The 15,121-nt window shown below is 48.3% G+C and overlaps 1 long non-coding RNA gene across 2 annotated transcripts; it reads right to left on the reverse strand.

Moving 5' to 3' along the window:
* Nucleotides 1-3,682: 3,682 nt before the first annotated feature.
* On the reverse strand, nucleotides 3,683-14,978 carry LOC148050309 (uncharacterized). Of its 2 annotated transcripts, XR_015701483.1 has the most exons (4): nucleotides 13,835-14,978; nucleotides 12,931-13,491; nucleotides 4,288-4,414; nucleotides 3,683-3,840 (listed from the first exon to the last, which is right to left on the reverse strand). It is a non-coding gene; the product is annotated as an uncharacterized LOC148050309 (long non-coding RNA). The 2 variants fall into 2 exon arrangements; XR_015701482.1 differs by having other exon boundaries at nucleotides 12,931-14,978.
* Between the last annotated feature and the right edge of the window lie 143 nt (nucleotides 14,979-15,121).

The raw sequence follows: 15,121 nt of genomic DNA on the forward strand, positions 1-15,121 counted from the left end.
GGGCATTTTATATTGGTTTAGCCACTCCCTTATATTGGTTTAACCACTCCCCCAGTGAAACTGCCCCTTTTGCTTGCACCTGATTTACACAGCAGTAGCCAAGGCCAGGCCTGGCCCCCTCCCTGGGAAGCAGGATAGTACCAAGTCTGTCGTGCTGATGGCGATCTGGGGGAGCCCCAAAGAGCCTCAGGAGCATCGCTGGGGGTTCACAGCGGGGATGTTCCCTGGGATCCCTCAGGCAGAAGCAATCCCAGGAAAGCTGTTTTCATGCTCTTGCTTCTCCAAGTCCTCCCAGCCTTGCGTTTAAGCTGGTCATCAAATTGACTATAAAACGGCATCAAATTAACCTGGCTGTGAGCACCTGCTTGTAAACGTGACCGCTCTGACTCTGCTTGGGGGTTGTTTCCAAACTGCACCCGGGAGAATTCAGGCTCCCACCCCATGATCCTTGCCAGGCAGGAGGCTTTGCTGGGAGCGGTCAGCCCGCACCGGCCCCGGCTGCCTGCCAGGGAACGAGCCCTGCCTGACTGCGGGCAAGGGCCTACAAGCCCACAGGAGCCCAGGACAGGTGTTTTTACTGCTCTCGCTTGTGGAGGCATTGCAAAGTGTGGGAGGGTGCTGGAGACTCTGTAATTATAGCCTGTGAATTTAAATCCCACAGTTTGCAGGAGTTCTGGGATATTTCATGCAGCGTAAGCTCAGCAACACCTTCGTGACAACATGAAGACTCATAAGTTTTTGCCTCGCTGTAGCAAGGTGCAAGCTTTCACTTGTTAACCCTTGCACGACCAGTGACTCCTCTTCACTTTCTGTAGATGATGGGAAAAAGGACAGAAAAGAAAGAGGAAGAGGTGAAGGAAAACACCCAGAGATGCCTTTAGTAACTGCAGAGCTCAGGGGAGGCCTTGGCTGTTCCTGGTTGCCTGCTTGGGTTTGTTTCTGCCTCTGAGCATAGAGGAGTAAATAAGGTGAGGGGTTCACGTATTCACCTTGAATTTTCTTCACCTGCATTAATTCCTGCTGTGTATACAGAGACACAGTTCCTATCACTCTGTTTTAAACCCCCCTCATTCTCATCTCCTCTTTTCAAAGCACTCCTTTTAGTTTAGAGGGGCTCATATTGGGCTCCCAAATTCAGGGACATCATCTGGAAACGGGATCCTTCACTCTCTGCGTCTTGGTTTGCCTCCCGCGGGGGAGAGCAGCAGGGCTCCACGGGTTGCTTGTTGATATGTGTAAAGCGCTTGGAGAGGTTAATGATTTTCAAGCAATGAGTATTAGTTATGCACATTGTTTCAGCATTGCCTATTATCTTAGCGTATTTATTTAATAAATATATCTGTATCCTCTGCTTCAGAGGCAACACTCTGCCCTGTTTGTCACCTGCAGCCTCAGCAATGCTTTCGTTCACCCTCCTGCCGCGGCGGTTCACCTGCTCTCCTTATTTATGCAGACTGTGGCCCTGACTAACATGCATGCCTTCACACCCCAGGTTTGTACACGCAAATTGGGGACGAGGTGCGTGGAGAGCAGCTGTGTGCAGTGCAGGCACCCTGGGCAGGATTCCCGCACTCAGCCAGGAGCTCTGGGGCCAAAGGCACGATCTCGCCGCCCCACCAGATCCCTCGGTGATGCCAATCACCGCCAAGGTTCCCGTGCTTTTTAGAATGTATTTCGCTTTGAAGAAAAATATAAAAGCCGTTTCCATCTGTTGCGTTGTACGGCATAAGGGAAGGAGGTTGTTGGTCACTTCTTTAGGAGGGCGGCTCGCCTTGCGGCTATTGCCAAGCTCCCCGACAGTCTCCAGTGGTCTCCGGCTTGGCTCCTGCGTGGCCTTCTCCCAGGAGCTATGGGAGCTTTGCTGAAGTTAATTCCCACAGACTTGTGACAACAGTACTGAATTACACCTTTAGCTACCTGAGTTTTGCTTGCTGAACCTGAAATATGCGGAGGCTCAGGCTGCCCCGAGTTTGAAAGCCCATCATTCACCCTCTTATCATAACTCACGGAGCCAACGGGCTGTTTCCTCCAGAATAATAAATATACCTTGAAACGGAGGTTAAAATAGGGCCAGAGAGCGCTGGGGGCACCGGGGCAGGTAGTGACATGCTCGTGTTGCTCCTTCTCCTCTCTCGGTATCAGCGGCAGTACCTGCTCGAGTGCTGCCCCAGGCCTCAGATGGGGACACGGGGACAGACGTTTTTGGCCCCTCCTGGGTCAGGGGAGCACGAGGTGACAGCAGGGCAGGAGCCATGGGGAGAAGGTCTTCCCTGACCTGGTAAGGAAACCAAAGAGATGGGTTGCAGCTAAGTAACGTCATTGCACAAAGCTAAGTACATTCCTAAGTACCATCGGAAAATGTTTGTGAGTAAGATACCTAAGTGACAAGTGATAATTCACGTGAAGTACTGGAGCATCAGCTTTTTATACAGCTGCGGGTTTTCTAAAACTTGGAGAAATTTAGTGTCTTCACGTCTCTGCTGCTCTGTCAAAAGTGTTTGAGAAGTTAAAAAATGACTGTGGGGAGGGAGGGGTGCTGGCAGACAGACAGGCAAACTTTCTGGGCATGACCACAGAAAGAAGTAACAGCCTGCAACAGGCAGGTGAAGATATAGGGTGAGCGATGGTGAATTCTGCCTTTGTGTGTGAATTCTGCCTTTGTCCTTCCATGCGGCTCTTTAATATAGCAAATAGATGTAAAAAAAGTATATATTTGAGCTTGAACTTCCCCACGATTTAGGCGTGAGCACTTCAGATTGGTTAGTCATAAGAAATAGCAGGAAAGTTGGGAGGTGTTGGGAGGTTTTTTAGTGTAGCGTGATTGTACCCAGGGCTTCAGCAAGGTCATGTCATAGGTAAATAGATATTTTTCCCCGTCATGGCTGGCTTTGGCTTTCATTGCGTTTGTGAGAGCAGAACAGCAGGTCTGAGCCTCCTGCCTGAGAGTAACTCCATTGACACGAGTTGTGAGACTCGCACAAGTGAGAGAGAGTTCGACCTCTGGCTTTGAAGCACCCTTGTCCCAACAGATTTGTCACTGGGGCCACACGAAGGCCTTGGAAGAAAGGAAGCACTTCTGTTTTGCAGCCCTTTCTTCCCGCAAGTTCGTTTGCTGTTGTCCTTTTATCATTATTGTTTTAACTCCGGTGATTACACGTGTGAGGCCCTTTGTGCTTTGGGGTCCTTTTGCGTTGTTGGAATCTCAGGGCTGTTAATGAAAAGGTTATTTAAAAATAAAAATCACTTGGTAAGTGGGTTCAGCTCGTTGTGGAGCTGGTATCAGATTTTACTTGGCGAGTCGTAATTAGTCATTGCATACGGACTGGTGAGTGGGAGGCAAAGGGTTAAGAGCAAACTCTGGAGAAAGGAAAGATATGTATCATTAAATAAAAATGTGACCACCCATGATTACAAGTGTTGTAGTCCTCCTTTTAACAAGCACACACCGTACTTTCATTAACCCGGGCCTGCCTGAATAGCAGCCTGTCTGGCCGAGCGGGCAGTGATTTTGTAAAAGCTGTCCCTAATGACAAAGACAGGCCACCTACCCTGAACTTTTCTCTATGACTTTATTCTTCAGCAGTGCTCAAGTGTAAATAAACTTGTTTACTCCCATCAGGATGGTAATGATAATGAAGCCTTATTTGTTTCGCCACAATGACGAAGTAATTTGTGCGTAGCCCAAGCGGAGAAGGGGCGGGGGGGCAAGAGCGCAGTTCTGCTTTATGGTTTCTCCATAGGCAAAGTTGCTGCAGTCAGTGTTTTCCTTTGCTCTTCATTGTGCACGAGGGGTCAGCGAGGGAGAACTTCGCATCCCGAAGCTCTGCCGTAGAGCCCGGGCTGGAAAGGGAACAGCAAAGAAAACAGAGCCATAATAAGCCGGGAGTGAAGTGAGGAGTCAGACAAGCCTATCTGGGAGGGAGAGAGTGACTAAGGGAGAGGGAAGGGGAGTTATCTGGTCAGGCTTGTGAGTCACTATAGAAAATGTACAGAGCAGCACAACCTGCTGTTTGGTTAGGTTTTTTCCATTCACTGGTATCTCTGAAGCATTAATGAATCACAGCAACAGCAGCGAGAGGATGTAGGGAAGGAGGACCTGGAACAGGACGGGCCGCGGCTGGAGCCCGGTGTGCGCTGCAGAGGAGAGGGCCAAGAGCGGCAAGGGAGAGGCTGGAAGGGGACGGGGCATCTCCAGGGAAGAGGAGGATGAAGTGAGGGTGTGCTCAGGGTGGCTCAAGCTGACCTAAGACTGCTGTGACAGAAAGGGCCCCTCCTGGCTGCACTCACCCTGCTTGTGTCCCGTTGCCTCTCCCTTGCCCGGGGTTTGGGCAGAATTGCAGGTGAGGACCTGATCGAGATGGAAATCGATCCCTTCGTTTTTTGGTATGGTTAGTTTTCAGCTGGTCACACTGAACTGGAGAAAGCATGAATGGAAAAAAGATTTGTTTTAAACGTTAAAGCAAACAGTTTTAAACTGGCTTTTGTAATTGTTGCTGGAACTAAGAGCAGAGATGGGACAACGTGGTCCCAGCTCACTGTACCCATAACAAGGCAGGCAGTGCAGAGTTAGCTCGTGTTTCTTATTTGTAATTTCCTGAAAAAAACATGATTAATTAATAAACGGAAAACATAATTTAAAAACACAGCCACCACCACCAGCCTCTGAATTGAAGGAGGGAAGGAAAAAGCCGGCCCAGACAAAGTACCCATTGGCAGGCTCCTCAGGGAACCAAGGCAGCAGCTGCAGCCTCCTCTTCCAGAGCTGGGGACACCAATGCGGCTGGAAGCTGGAGGGGATTTTGCAGGGGACCCACCCTATGGGGTCTCCCACAAGGGGAGCAGATAGAGGAATGAGGGATGGGGTAACTGGAGCCCAATCCATAGATGCAGAAGTACCCAGAGCTGTGCAAATGGGTTTAGCAGGAGTTTAGGTGGGGCTGGAGCGCAGCAGGTACCTGAAGGGTGCTGAGACGCTTGGTAGGGAATAGAAATGTAAAATCCCTTAGGCCATAGCATGTTACATTCCTGAATTACAGACAAGTATGCGGTATTACTCTGCCCCAGCATCGGGGTGCACTCTGCTCCAAGCTATACCAGAGAGCTCTGCATTCACACCACTGAAGTCAGGAGCAGAAACTAATTGCAACTCATAATTGCAACTGGATTAAGTGGGTATACACCCCTGAAGTGGCTGGGTATTTTAATAGCAGTAGATAGTGGTTTCTGACAGCTTTTGGGGGTGACCCTCACATCGAAGGCAGCAGTGGATCCCCAGTTCCCCCCGCTCTGCGGAATGCTGTGAGCTCTCACCCGCTCTGTCCTGCTGGCTGCTGTCTAGGTATGCACCAGAGCACATGAACTGTGCGGTGCCATTTCTTCTTATGAATTCCCTCCGTTTTGCCCATGTAAATCTGGCTACCGAGCTTGCCAGAATGTATTCCCTGTCTGACTGCAGTCGCAGAAGTTTCGCTCGGACTTGCTGTCGGTGTCGAGGTGACTTTCTGCAACAGGGACGTGCTGGCAGAAGAGCTCTCCAGGAGGCCATCGTTACAAGAAGACCTCACTCCCTTATTCTGACTTCCACCAAGCACAGCAAACACTCACAGCTGTGACTCCAGGGCAAAACAGAAACAGTTAATCTGAGGTAATAACACTTTCCTCCTCTGTAGCACCTTCTTCAAGGACCTCAAAGTGCTTTTCAAACATTAATGAATTAAAGCTTTGCAGTCCTCCTGATGGAAGTGAAAAGGAAGGCGAAACACAGCACGGCAATGCTACACAAGCTCAAAAACTCTCCAAATTGTTTCCATGGGGACTGAAGCACAGCCCTCTCCGCTAACAGCAGCGGGGACCAGCCCACCCCTCCGAAATGCCAGGGGAGCAGGAGCACAGCGCTTGCCTGGTGGGAGATGGGAACCGGGGAGGGCGCGAGGAAGCCTGCTTGGGAAAAGACCTTTCTGCTGAGGAATGTATTTGTATAACTCTCTCTTTCTGGTCAAAGATGGCTAAAAACCAAGTCACTGAATCCTCCTGAGCAAGCACCTGATCCGACTCCTCTGAGAAATGATGGTTTGCATGAAGCTTCTTAATTTGTAAGAACAAGAAAGTCCAGACAAGGCTGTGGAGCTGTGCCTGCAGCTTAGCTTTAAAACCTTCCTTGTGCTGCACAACACACAGCTCTGCTCCAGCACGGAGCTACCCGGCATCCCTAATGACCTTGTTTTCTCAACTCATCCAAGGCAGCACAACACAACGCCCTTCCCCGCACCACCTCCGCTCTCGCTCAGAAATAACAAGTGTCACCTGCGAAACCTCTGGCACCACCTCACACGCTTCTTCGAGGACTTTCACCCCACGCCTGTCTCGTTTTGGCTTTGTCTAGCGAGGAAAACCTGACAGGAACCCTAACACAGGGAAATACAGGAACCAAATTCCCTGCCCAAGCCACCTTTGCTGCGTGACTAAGGATGCAGATGCCCTCAGGCTGTAGGAGCAACTGCATCTACACCCAAAAATGACAATATCTTTGTGCCTCTTCCCTTTCCAGCAGTCTGTCCAGAGCCAACTGCTCTGCTTGCCCTCACGTCCGCTGCGAGCAGGGATGAGTTTCTGGGTTTCCAGTTCTGCACCCTTTTGGCTGCAACGCTGCAGCCTTCAACCTGCAAAGCCGAGGCTGATCTCGGGGGAAGAGGTGTGTTGAGAGCTCTGGTATTACAAAAGATCCCAGAGCAGAAACCAGGTGGTCATAATTTTGGTTCTTAATATAACTGTGCTCCAGCGTTGCTTCAGAGGCACTGACCAAGGCGAGGTAACAGCCAGGTGAGTTTTCTCTCTGTGACAGACTTAATATGGGAGAAAATGGCTCCAGGGCAAAACCTAACATTTGGACTGGGACTCTGAAACCTGAAAAGACAAAATAATTGCATGTATTAATTTCTCTGAATGACAAGAATTCATCACTCTGATGTGGCTAAATGTTAGTTCCTAATTCAAATTCGTTTCATCCAGTGAATTGGAATAATAATTAAAATGGCAGATCCAGCCTGCTTCATAGGCTTTCCAGAACCAGAGCTAAATCCAACGAGCACCAGTAAGTAAATGAAAAGGCCAGCTAGAGCATTAGAAATTAGTGTAACACACATATTGAGCACTGAGATCAATAAAAATAGCACAGTACAATTTAATGTTGGGGGTCTATTATAAATTATTGAGTTATTTGTATTTCAGAATTGATTGCCACAATAACTGTCTTGCAGATGTTCCTGTTGTTAACTCTCAAGGCCTTGAGCGGGACAAATAACTCAGATTATTATTTATAAAAATGACTCCTTTCAAGGCTTTTTAAGCTTGCGATTAAATATTCTCCTAAATGAGGATCCAAGGTTAACAGCCAGTATTGCTGGAATAAAAAATTAAACTCGCCTCCCTCAGCTGACTGTCAAAATAGGTAAGGGCATGAGAAGAGGAACGTTAAGATTTGTCCTGCAAATCTAATTGCTTGAACTTTATAAAAGTCTGAGATAAAACTGGGGTAGATCTGAGACTGTCCCTCCCACCACTGCTTTTTAGAAAGCTGGTAATAATTGCATGGCTTGGAAAATGCATTTCTTTGTGCATAAAGAAATTTAAAATATGTCTTCTATGTGAAAACAGCCAATGCATTCCCAGCCAGAATGACACAAAGGGCTGAATGGGGTGTGGAGAATTTGGGGGAGAAGACGCTGCATCAACATGTGGGCTGAAAACATCTGTTTTGAAGGTTTAACCCAAGCTACCAAGGCTAAGAGGAGATGAGAGATCAGCCTGGCCCCTGCAAGCTGCCCTTACCGGGCTCTCCCTGCCCTGTGCCACTGCTCCAGGTGAGGTAGGACCACCGGTGTGGGAGGTACCACCCTCTCCCAAGAGCACGAGGGCTTTTAACCTTAAATAACAATTACATGCTAAGCCATGGCCAAAAGATTGTGGGGACTCAGGAAAGCGAGATGATAAGGCTAATGTCAGAGGCGATGTATCTGTGTGAGCAGATCTACCACTTCTCCCCACGTTTTCCTGCACAGACGCCCGGCTGACAGACGAGGAGAAGAGGAGCGCTGTTGCTGAGGCTTCTCTGAATATTTTGGGCCTGATTAAATTCCGAGTGCAAACGCTCTCAGCAGTTTCCTTGCAAACAACCTGCTGTTAAAAAATGTGATCAACAGCCTCTCAGGTGTGTTTTCCACAACCTAAAATAGCGCAGCTGCGGTGCTGCCCTTCACAAAATCCCGAACAGGGGCAGCCAAAACACGGGTGGGAGGACAGGAGGAGATTAGAGGCCAAAAAAGTGTAGAAGGCTAAAAAGGGGTGAGAGGCTGAAAGGATGAAAAAGGGCTGAAATAGGGGTTGCAGGCAGAAAAAAGGGTGGCAGACTGAAAACAGGATTGCAGGCCAAGAAGGGGAGGGAGGCCAAAAAGGATGGGAGGTTTAAAAAGGGGTGGGAGGCTGGGAGAGGGGTGGCCAGCCAAAAAAGGGGGTGGCAGGGCAAAAAAGGGGTGGTGGAGGCCAAAAAAGGGGTGGGAGTTTAGGAGGGGTTGGGAGGCCAAAAAGGGGCTGGAGGTGGCAGTGGGTGGGAGGCCGAATAGCAGAGTGGGAGGCCAGAAAAGGAGGGTGGGAAGCTGGGAAACTGAAAAGGGTGGGGGGCCAAAAAATAGTCGGAGACCTGGAAGTGGTGGGGGACTGCAAAAGATTTGGAGGCCAGGGGAGGTTGGGGTCCCAAAGAGGGTGAACGAGAAGCCCAAAAAGTGGGGAAGGACGGGAGCAGGTGGGAGGCCGAAATGCGTGGGAGGCCAGGAGAGGGTGGGAGGTTGAAGAAGGGTGGGAGGCCAAAAAAGAGTGGGAGGCTGGGAAGCCAAGAAGGTGTGGGAGCGGGCAGAGGTGTCCTTCGAGAAGGCTCTGTGTGCTGTCTTTTCCCAATATCTCCTGTGTTGCGGGAAGGAATGTCTGTCATCCGTGCTAAAACTGGGGGATATAAATTGGAAAAAAGTAAAAAACCAAATCACATAAGAGTGAATCTCAACGCCCACCTCCAGCATCTGAAACCAATGAAGGAGAACATCATATTACACTGGAACGGGCTGCCCAGGGGAGTGGTTGAGTCCCCATCCCTGGGGGTATTTAAAAGCCGGGTAGGTGTGGTGCTTAGGGACATGGTTTACTTGGCAGTGCTGGGCTAACGGTTGGACTTGATGATCTTAAAGATCTTTTCCAACCTTAACGATTCTATGATTCTATGATTAAATCAGGACCCAGCAATAACCATGTGGCTGCTCAGCCGCGGTCACAGCAACAAAAACAGAGAGGGGCTCGGCAGGAGAGGTACCTCTGATGGCATTTATGGGCCTCTCGGCAATCGGGAGGAAAAATCTGCTGGTAAAAAGCTAAATGAAACCCTCTAGCAACACCCTGTGATAACCACATGAAAGCCTAATTCCTGTGTGGTGGCCTTTTGGCAGGGACCCGCCGGTGGAGTGTGAAATGTCGCATGCTGCGGAGAAGCAGACCAGGTTGCGCCCTCACTCCTCCCTAGGCTGCTACTGGAGAAAACAGGGCATTTAAGCAGATGTAACAAAGCTGTTTATATCCTAAAGTGTTCTTTTACGCTTGGGAACTGAGACTGTAGCCTAAGCATCAAAGATAACTTCATAATAGCCTTTTAGTGGAAATAACCCTTATTTACAAGAAAGTTCTATCGCTAAGCTGAGATGTAAAATAAAAGCAGTAGATACTACTCATAATGCACTAGAAAAGTTCATTCCATACAAGGGCTTTTTTTAAACTTCTAAAAGCAGCAATTTCAGGTTAGAAATCATGGAGAAAATCTTGGACCCATTGAAGTCAGCACGAGCAATTTCCTTACCTGTGTTATGAAGAACATTTTAGCTTATGAAAGCCCACCAGATTTTTTGATCTAATTTATTTTTCATCATTTATTCTATTTGGTTACTTTCTGTACGTTTCAGCTGGACAGTGCAAGCAGATTGGTGTCTTTTCTGCTCCCAGCTAGTTTAACCATACCATTCCTATGCCCAAGAACAGTGAAGACAACTACATGTTCTTTCAATTTCTAAAGCAACCACCAAAACCCCCCCCAAACCAAAACAAAAGTAAGTGCAGCAAAACCAAACGGCCCTTATCCCTAGCCCCAAACTAGTGATATTAATTCTTTATGTCCTCTTTGTTTCTTTTCTAAGTGACCACAACTGGGGGTGTTAAATTATCTGGTGTTGTTCCTTCAAGCAGGGAAACGCCGACATTCAGAAGGAAACCACTCTCTATTTCAAGTAAGTCACAAACTACAGCTTGGATATTTGGTTAAGCAGGGTATATCACTTATTTACACTCATGGGTATTGATGGGTATTAGGGAATTAAATATTACAGAATTAAAACAGAAGCTGTGACGCTTGTTCTTGGACATACTTCTATACATGTTTTCCTCCAGACTATCAAAAAACAGCTACAAAATAGAATCACAGGTCCAATGATAGATCAGATTTTGCATCTTCCAAGACATTTCCATAGAGCAATTCTACAAGGTGTACAGTACAACCCAGCACAGCCCTACGCGAGTGTAATGTGAACTCCCTGGTTATTGCACCGCGAAACACGTCTCTACCTGCCATCCTCTCACCATCACCGTAAGAGTTGTGCCTTCTAAGATCCAAATTCAGGCTGCAGGGAGTTATGATCGTCCTCCATGACATAGATCTGAGAGTCATCGTCTTTACTGTCTGCCCTGAACTGTTGTGCTGCATATTAAGAGCAGCTGTGATGTCCTGAAAGGGGCCTGGGACATGAAGACCATGTCAGGATCACTTAATCTGCCTCACAGAAAAGTTTTAAATCTTAATTAATTAATACCTGGACAGAGTTTTTTAGCCTTTTGGGCAGCATGCCCCACAGAAACCATCTTACAACAGTCAGAAGTCATCTGCCCAAGCAGCCTACAGCTCTCAAAGAGCTTCAAAAGTTTGTGGGAATGCTACGCACTTGCTAAAACACTTTTTTTTCCTCCAAAGCTTCATAGCTCCATCCTATGCCATCCAGAGAAACAAGTATAAATACTATGGACAGAGTTAGGTATCGCAACACCACCACCATTTTAGCCTTGTGGTGTTACCCGTCTTTGTTCCTTCACTCTTTCTTTGCATTCAAGTACAAGAGCAGAGGCATCGTATTAGAAAAAATTAGATCCTGTTTAAATTTAGTTAGCACAGAAATAAACCCAGAAGACATGCAATGTTATCAGTTACATAGCAGATACGTTACATAGAAGAATCATAGAATCATTAAGGTTGGAAAAGACCCTTAAGATCATCGAGTCCAACCGTTAACCTATCACCGCCAAGTTGACCGCTAAACCATGTCCTTAGTAGATACCTCACATGTCCAACCAAATGTGCCATAGAATACACGTTTTTGAAGCATCTAAGTAATATATTTTTATCATTTTTGCATTACATGCAGCCAGATTCTCATGTTAAGAAAACAAGGAAACACTAGAATCCGTGTGGTTGGGTTGGAGAGTGTTTGCAACCTCAGACAAGCGAGCAAAAGTTATGTAAAGGCCCAGGCATCAAGTTCTTCTGAGTCAAACACACCATCTAGAGGTGGACACCACTTCTGCAAGTGCTCTGCAAAAAAGCTGCAGACAGAAGCGATTAAACTGTTCACAGAAAAGAAGAAAACCCACCTCGATAAAGGCAACAAAAATACCTTAATCAGAACCTTTGCACTCTTTGAAATTAATATTTCTGAGGGAGTTTCTAAAAAAGGCACTTCTGTACCGAGTCAAATAAGGCTCCTGTTTTCAAAGGCCTTTTGAAAAGAAAACCAGGTTACTGCTCCTGCTCCTAACAGCCAAAGGTGACCGAAGGAAGGTGCTTACTTTGGGGGCTGTGGCACGTATGTGCAGTACATATGCCTCTGCAGATAAACTCTTGCTTTCAGGTTATATATCTGCAAAGATTTATCCAAAGAGGTGCAAATAGGACAGGATGGCATATAGGGATTTGATCTTCCTAGGTACTTCTTGCAGATGAAATCCATAAACTGTGAAACCTGCCGAAGTCAGCGAGGACGGTGGGCTGCAGGGGCAGTGGGAGCGGCAAAGCATCCCCCCTGCTCTGGAAGCAGAGAGAGGATCCCCAGTTCCAGCCCGTGGAGAAACATTCCCTTCCCTGGCGACATTTTAGCCAATTTTTGAGGGTTTCCAAGCCTTGTAGAGCCCAGCAAAGGGGATGCAGAGAGCTGAAGTCCAGGTTTCCCCAGTATTGGGGAAGGATCTGGTATTCATTAAAATAGTAAACGGCTGGTGTTTGCTTTATTATCATCTCTGTTATAAATGCGGGGTAGCCATGAAAGCCAAAAGGTGAAGATGGGACACACTGCACTTGGCACGCCTTCCCCACTCGCCATGGGGGAATATTCCTGCATCGATCCAATTGCAGGAACTGTCTGTAAACAAATGCGTTTTGAAACTCCTATATAAATAGGAACCACAACATCTTGCACCATTTTAATAAACTATATTTTCTTTGTGTCAATTTATCTCAAAAATGTCAGAATCGGAACATTTCCCCAGTGACAGCTTCATCCTTTAAACTCCGCAGATGAGAGAGCATGCAGAACAATCTGTGCCGAAACAGGATTAAGAGTTACCAGGGTGACACTTTGTAGTTTGTAGGATGCTGACAATGAGCCTCTCAAAAGCACAAGACCTTCCCTGGAGCTGAAGAGACCACAGAGACCCAGTTTGCCTCTGCTATCACTGAAGTGGCAATGAAGACTGTAAATTCCCCCTGCCCTCTCCCTCCCCAGATCTTTGCTGCTGTTGCCTGTGCACTACGCCTGACTTCCCAGGGGCAGGATGTGGCCCATGGCACCTGGGATTTACCTTGGGAAGAGGGATGCTCCACGCCATTGCTTGTCTTGGCTGTGCCAAAGGTCTGCTGCTCCACTTTCTCTTCATGCAGGCTCTCCTGCAGCCATCTTCAATGTCAGTGACAGCACAAAGTTGTGGCTCCACCACACTTCTTCCCACAAAGAAAGAGAAACAGCTGTGGCAGCAGAAGCCTCTGGGTGTTTTTCATTTGCCCGTCGTTGGTAGAGCGCATCAGGTTTCTTTTTCTGCAGATGCAAATTAATTCACTAAAGTCTTCAGGGAGAAGGACTCCAATGACTCGTTCGCATTTCAGGTCTCCACATGCCTGCATTGGTCAGGGGGTTCTCAGTGGGCTACTGAGCGTTGGAACCCAGTTAACAGAACTTCAAGATCTGTTTCAGAAATGGCTTGCCCAAACGTTGCCCATTTCACGCATTCCCTGTCCTAGACCACAAATTCCTTGCCAATTTGCAGGTCCAGGCCCGGGAATAAACTACAGGCTCTTTAGCAGACATCGGCATGTACAGCTTTGATGGAGAAGTAGATCCCCCAGCCTGGAATGCTATCCAAAATCTAGAGAGAGGTTTATGGTGGTTTTTTTCAAGAGAGATAAAAGCAGAGGTTCAGTATCCACTGTGTCTTCAGCAAAGGAATCATAAAAATTTATGAATACAGTTGCAGCAAAAAATTAGTCAAATTGTCAGTAAGAAAAGACAAGCAACTGCTCGCTTGGCATTTGGCAGAGCGTTCACAGGGAACCCCAGAAAGCTCATTTAAACTGGCCGCCCCGCTCCTGCCAGTGCAGCAGCGTTGCTCTGGGCGGTACGCTGGTTGTCAGTGCCCTCTTCACTTGGGGTTTTTTAGGATAACAGTGACATCAGAGGTAGAAAAAGCCTCGTAAACCACAGGAACTTACCTCTTCCCAGAAGCATAGTGGTTTGCCTCATAAAAGAACAGCAGGTGTTAGAGTGTCACCGAGGGACTTGTTTTTGACCACAAAGCCAAGAAAAAGCAAGTGTCTTCAGTAAATCTCAGCTTCTCAGTGACCTCTGACGGAGCAAATACGCCAAGGCTAAATTGGCTGACTTTTAGGCCAAAGCCAACGATTTATCTGTGTTGGCTGGGCTCAAATCCTGGAGGCTTTATTGAGATTAGAAGGAAACTTACTCAGCAGAGAGCAAAGAAGCAGCCAAAATTTGGCCTTTCTGACAGCAGGGAGATGGGGGGGGGACAGAGCAGAGAAGGGGGTGCAGTGCCCAGAGCAGATTTGTGTGGTAGAGCTGTGCCCCAATCCCAGCTTTGCAGGGCTTGTGCCAAATTCCAGTCCTTTCCCAGTGTGAGCTTGGGTTAGGCGCAGTCCTGAGGAGTAAGTGCAGAGGTGGGAGCTGTGCAGAGCTGGCTGCCTTATGCGAAGCAGCAAATCTCTGCAAAATTCCCAAGCCTGCAGCACTGGGTGAAATTTAAATGTGTGTGTGTGTGTCTGTGAGAGAGGGGGAGAGAAAGAATGCCTGGGGAGATGAAAAAGGTTGAAATGAGTCACTCCTCGTCTTTTTGTCTAATTTGGTAGATAATACAGGGTGTGATGCTTCACTGCCTCCTTGCTGAGCAGCTCGTGCAGAGCCAGTTCCAGTGCAGTCAATGAAAGGAATTCTCTGGATCCAGCCCATATATGGTGCAAAATAAGGCAGAGGAGAATCGGGCATAGGGACGCGCTGGCTGCAGGCGCTTCTGCCGCGCGTTAAGCCCGGGAGGTGGGATGCTTTGCTGCTTTGCAAAGATTTTATGACTTGTGACACAAGCTCAAAAAGGGAGGCATTTCAGTGGCTTCCTCAGCTTAAAAGCGGCGTTCTAAAATGGCACTTGACACTTTATATTAACTTAAGCCCAGTCACGGTACGGTAACAGCAGCCGATGGATCACAAACGGAACAAATGCCTCCTGGGAACGCAGTTCCCACGGCGCAGCGATGGGGAAGCGGGCTGAGCCTTAGCCGGTACGGCCCCACACTGGAAGGGGGGTCGTGAGAGCGGTGCTGGGCGCTCCCTAAGCGGGGCTTTGGTGCCTGAGCGGGGCTTTGGTGCCTGAGCGGGGCTTTGGCTTCCCCCGTGCCCCCATGCGCCGGCAGGGGGCGCCGCAGGGCAGCGGTGCGGGCGCGGGGGCGGGGCCTGGCGGGGCGGGGCGGGGCGGGGCGGGGCCGGCGGCA

This window comes from Nipponia nippon, unplaced genomic scaffold (assembly GCF_047370975.1).
Source record: "Nipponia nippon isolate SJK-2023a ecotype South Korea unplaced genomic scaffold, ASM4737097v1 scaffold_9, whole genome shotgun sequence".
In the NCBI taxonomy this organism is placed as follows: Eukaryota; Metazoa; Chordata; class Aves; order Pelecaniformes; family Threskiornithidae; genus Nipponia; species Nipponia nippon.